This window comes from Macrobrachium nipponense, chromosome 33 (genome assembly GCF_015104395.2).
Source record: "Macrobrachium nipponense isolate FS-2020 chromosome 33, ASM1510439v2, whole genome shotgun sequence".
Taxonomy (NCBI): Eukaryota; Metazoa; Arthropoda; class Malacostraca; order Decapoda; family Palaemonidae; genus Macrobrachium; species Macrobrachium nipponense.
Window position 1 is genome coordinate 675,208 of NC_087219.1, and position 6,179 is coordinate 681,386.

Here is a 6,179-nt window from a genome sequence, read left to right on the forward strand (position 1 = left end):
AATGTGGGTTATATTAAAAGGTTTTAGCTTCAAGTTCTCGTATATCAAAACAATTCCATTTAAGCAAGTTTATAAGTTGCTATGAATTATTTTATATATAATTATCTAGCCAATTCTAGTGGTTTTAACTCAATACCTCTATAGCCAATGTGTTATGGTTGATATAATAATTCAAATTATTTATTAAACAGTGTTTAATTCGACCCAGCACCCTTTAAATCATAAAAAATATTTTCTATAATTACAAGATATTGTCAGCTACAATTAATAGCATTATTTAGGGTTTATATTGTAAATTATGTGGTCCAGAGCCATTTATGTGCATTAAGATATGATCTAATACAAATTTATTATCGATGCATCCCCAAATATAATACATTTTCAATATGACGAATTCAGTGTTATTTTAGTCCGGTTTCCCATTCAATACCGTCTTGGAAATATTTCACGAAACGACTCTATAAAATCTAACGAAGAATACCTTAATTTTCCAATAAAATCTACCTCTTTAATGTATGAACTTTATCACTACTTAATCTTATATGATTCAAAGCCCATAAATTGTATATTTATGAACCTATTAAATATACTTTTATGTTTCTTTGTCAAGTTTCAAAGATTTCATGACTGTCTGCTTTACCAAACTCTAAAGGGAAAATACCTTTTGAATTTTAAGCTCTTAATCAAAATATAGCATTTACTGTAATATTCAATATAATTAAATATAATATTTTAATAATAATATTAAGTAGTATTAGGATTCTCAAATAAATATTTTTACGTGCAAATGATTTAAAGTGTAGACAATAGTTGTATACTGAGAAGAGCCAGAAATTCAGTAGTTACTATATGCTGATTTTAGAATCTACTTATTTTAGAATTTTTAGCCAAAGCAAAGAATGATTTTTGAGACCAAAGAAAATAAGAATACTTCTTAATTTATTTATCACATTCAATCGTTAAAATCTTTTGTTATTTACGTAAAATCGAAGGGTAGATGTTTATATAAACAAAACAAAGTTGTTAGTATATTTAATATTTTTTTTTTTTTTCAGTTACTTAAATATTTCATAAATTGAAGGTTTTATTAACAACAATTTGATTATATTCAATCAGTTATGTTAAAAAGTACTTTATATTTGAGGATTTTAGTTTAGGCTCCTACTCCTTCTGAGCAAAGTGTAAACATCTGCTGTGATTTTTCGACCGTCATCTTATTTTACGGTAAGTAGGTATTTACGTAATTTTTCGTTACGGCGTCGTTTAATCGCGTCTATAATGAATTGTCGGTATATCTGTGACTATATATCAGCCATACATAACGAATTTATGTATAAATAGTATACGAATTTATTTTAAAAAGTTTTTTGAGTTGTGTCAACTGTCAATACCTTGTCATGTCCGACCTTTCTATCATCATTCATGGGCGTTTTATTTCGGCTCGTAATTTCCCATCGCTTTCGTGATTCTCATCGTAAGTGTTTCCCAGTACTTTATAAAATCATTAACACTTGGTTCAGTGTCATATAAACGTAAGACGCGTCAAATAAGTGTGGGAAAGATTTAGCTGTCACCATGAGAGACTCCCTAAGGCGACCCAGTAAGTGTCATGTTGCCTCGGTAGGGAACATGGAAGTTATTCTTTAAGTACGTTCGTTGAAATAGACTTTAGAATGGCACAGGGTACCCTAGAGAGAGACATCTAGCCTAGGGGTATGTTAGGCTCTGCCCTGCATAGCTCAGAGTATTCCTCAGTCTGGGTAAATCAATCCAGTTGTAGGTTAGACTCACTAACAGCTATATGCCACTGCCCTTGTGGTTAAATTTCTGTGTAGCCGAAGACTTAGAAGGGAGAAAGAGACCTAAGCTAACGGGCATTGGGTCTTCCGTGGCGCTTCTTTAACGTATTTGTCCCATACCACAGCCCTTGACTCTGTAGGTTTGCTGATTGGGTATTTCAGGGTTTTGGGGGGAAGGTATTTTGCCTTTAAGAAACATGTGAAGTATGACTTTTAAACCTTTCTATTCCTATGTTACAGCTTTCAAACCTCTGCATTCCTCTGTTACACTTTTCAAACCTTTCCATTCCTCTGTTACAGCTTTCAAACCTTTATATTCCTCTGTTACAGCTTTCAAGCATTTCTATTCCCTATCTACATCATTTCCTAAACCATCAGGGTCGTCTTCTTCCTTAATAGGAAACATGCATCTACTAAATGTATGATCTAGTTTATTATCCATCTCAACTAATCCTTCAACCAGGACACCTATGCTCACACTAGTCTTCCTTTTTCTACCTTTTTTCCTTCTTTGTCCCATTCTTAACTGTCTGTTAAAACTAGTAACTGTTTCTCTCTTAGGAGATCTTGCTTGCTCACTTCATCCTCCACTCTTATTTGCAGTCATTCATTCACTGATGGTGATGTGCCGTAATCTCCCATACATGTCCACCTTCACCCATGGATTCCAACAAATAGCTCAGCCCACTCGACCACACTTTAGCTACAACATGAGGCTCCTCATATTTCTCCCCAAGCTCACTTATATTCAGTCTTCCTTCCATTACAACCTCTTTTAACACTTCATAGCCAGATTTTCGTAAATCAGTCCAACCAACGTATTATATTTTTTGGGCAATTGTAGTCAAGGTACGCTCTGTTTCATTTCATGTTTGTTTCTTGAATATGCAAATTATGGAGGAGTTATGGAGTTCCATTTGGCAACGTCTGTCTGTGTGTGTGAGAGAGAGAGAGAGAGAGAGAGAGAGAGAGAGAGAGAGAGGATGTAATTGCTGTATGGATTGTTAACGATTGGATTGGCTGTTTGTGAGTTCTGGGTTGTCTGCTGGTGCTGTTAGAGATCAGAGTTCTGTGTTTTGAGTGAGTCAGCTGAGTCTTTCGTCAGTCTTTAGTCAGAAGCTGTGATAATCAGTAGTGTTGACAGTGGTCTGTGGAAAGTGTTGAGGGATTGGTTAAGTTATTTAAGTAGTGTGTTATTGGTTTGTCGCTGATTGTTGTTGGGATTGATATTGGTTGCATAGGAGTTGTTGTGCTGTGAGGTTTTTGTTGAGTTGTATGTGAGTTCCTGTTGGATTATATGTGAGTTGTGGTTGAGGGTTGTTGTTAGTGTGTGTGGATTTTTTTGTGTTGGTAATTGTTTGTGCATTGGTCTTTTGCTGTGTTGTTGAGTTTTTGTTGTTATATGTTAGGTTGTGGTTGTGTTCCTTGTTTGTTGTTGTGTTGTGGTTGTGTTCCTGTTTTTGTTGTTGTTGTTGTGTGGGTTGTGGTTCTGGGTTGTGGTTGGTATCTCTGTGACCTCGACCGGCAGACAGCACAACATAGCCCTGGAGTATCTGGAGTTGGTAAGTACAGTGTTTTTTTTTTTTTTTTTTTTTTTTTTTTTTTTTTTGTAGGTATAGGTCAAATGTCCTGTGTGTATGCTGTAGTGTAGAGGAAAGTGTGACTGAGGTGAGTTGGGCAGCTGGAGTGATTAGATTTATGTGTGGAGGATTTAGCCAGCTTGTTTTTTTTAGCTTGTGATCCCGCCACAAAATGAGAGTAGAGAAGAGAGAATTAGGAGTCATAAGTAACGTTGGTATTTAATATGAATCACACTAATTGCGGTTCATTGAGTTTCTGAGAGATTGCTGCCAAGATTTAATGTGGTTATTGAGAGAATTGATTTTATTCATACAAGGCTGTTACAATGGCACTTTTATTCTGGATGTAGTATTGTGTATCAGTTCTTGATTTGAATGGTCATTTTGTAAATGAAGTTTAGGAAAGAGTTTTTTTGCCAGGAAACAAATGCAGGTCTGATCCTTGTTTTGATATACTTTAGGCATTTACTTAAGGTACTTTGCAGCATCCATTCGGCCCCTAGCTGCAACCCCCTTTCCATTCCTTTTAATGTACCTCCTCTCATATTCTCTTTCTTCCATCTTACTTTCCACCCTCTCTTAACAGTTGATTAATAGCGCAACTGGGAGGTTTTCCTCTTGTCACACCTTTCAAGCCTTTTTACTGTCAATTTCCGTTTCAGCCCTGAATGACCTCAAAGGTCCCAGTGCTTGGCGTTTTTATTACATTGTTTCATTCATTGTCCGTAAAATTTTGTTTGTAGGTCTCTGGTACTCTCTAATGCATCTTAACCTAAGCTCTTACTTCCTGAAACAATATGACATTGAGTTCCGTTACAATATACTCCAAACAGGACATAAATTACATAGAGGCTGGGCTTCCTTTGAGTTCTAGAGTAGTAAGATTAATGTACTGTAGCTACTGACAATGTCCACTTCAGAATGTCCGCTTCAGATCAAAGGGAACTGACTCATTGAGAGTACTCTGCAATGTAGGTTCAAGTGGTTATTATAAAATGCTGTTCAGTTCAGCTATTGGCTAACTTTCTCCCGTTGAAAGAATATTAACCTTAGTATTGGTAAAAATTCAAGAAATCATTTCACTTATTGAAGTTCAGTATTTGATTTTGTAAAAGCTAGAACCTGAGTATAATTTTGTCATTTCTGCAACAATTTTAAGTAGATTCTAAACTGTTTGCAAGGCAGTGACAGTTCTGAAGTAGTTAATTACATGTACTGCTGGCGGAAGACTCCGCATCTTAAAAAGGCAACACTATACACTACCCTCTGATTCCTCTCCGTGTCCAACATACTGACATAAGGTAGCCCCTTTTCCTAAAGTGCTGTTTTTGCATGATACAACAACCCTCTGCCTTTCACACTTGAAGTACGTCTGCTGTCCTTGTGTTACTTATTTCATTGATGCTGCCTTGTCAGTTTATTCTTCCCTGCTACTGAATTCCTTGCTATTTTGTTTCAGTAATGTCCTGCGAGATTTGAAATACTATTTTCGCTTTCTACTAGGTTCCTTTGTTCTTATTTTGGTCCATTTTACCTTTGATTATAATGTTAATTCGTATTATAATATGAATTTTCCAACATGATGTAACCGTAACTAGTATTAATTTGGGTGCAATTAAATATACCGTGCGACTACTTAGCAGCGAAGGATTCTAATTAAAATTTGATTTATTGTAGCTCCAACAACGTAAGATTCGCTTATGATTTAAATATTGAAATATGACAGTGTTTCATTGATCAATTTAGCTCAGAATTCCGCATTTTAGCATACTACGGCTATAAAGTAAGTGACTTGATAGAATCAATAAGAAAATATATATTGGCAGAAATAAATAGATGAAAATAACGGAAGTCTGTCAATTAAATGGTTTTACCAAAGGCTTTAAACAATACCGAGCAGCTGTCGCGAAAATGTGAGCTCCATTTTTCCGTCAAGATCTTCACCAATGTGCTCTATTTAACAAGGGAAGAAGGCAGACAGCAGGGCAACTTCCTTTATATTCGCGGAGTTGTTGACAGTCCCTAACTGAATCTGATTTTTCGTAACTCGGGCAAAATCACCAAACATTTCACTCCGAGAAGATTATTTATTCACTTGTCTATATCAGTCCGGGTTTGTTTTAATCGACGGGATTTGCGTAATATCAGTGATACTGTCAGTGTAATTTGCCTTTTTGCTATGTCGAATTCATCAGTTTCACTGTACATATTAGAGTAAAAGTGGGTTATTTTTGTAATATTTGTAAAAAACAGTACCTTCTCGCTCGACCTTTGCTTCGGTTTTGCCGACTTTGCCAGAGGCCCAGTCGTGGGGCAAAATTCACGACAAATATGACAAAGAATTTATGGTTACTTGAAAGCCACGGCCTCGTAAATGTTGTGAGAAAACTGGCACTATTTTCTAGTCTTAGTAACACAAAACAAAAACAACGAAATTGTGATTGACATACAAGTTAGGTTCAAATGCGTTATATCTCCAATACACAAGCCAGTTACATTTAGTTTAAGTATCTGGCAAGTCTTTACACTGGAAGAAAAACTATGACATACATAAAGTCCTTGCAGGTTGAAAAATAACACAATGCGTAAATGATGGGAGTGGAAAAAAACTTTAGAAACTGCGCGCTAAGATTGCTCGACCTGCTCTCCTACTCGCGTTTCTTGTATTGCATTCCCAGTCATGGAACACATATGTAAATGGAATATCAATTCTTAACACTTTGATCATAACGTTATGTTCATGAAGTGTTGATTTGCGACGGTATTGTTGATGGGATCATAATCATCATATTACTTAATG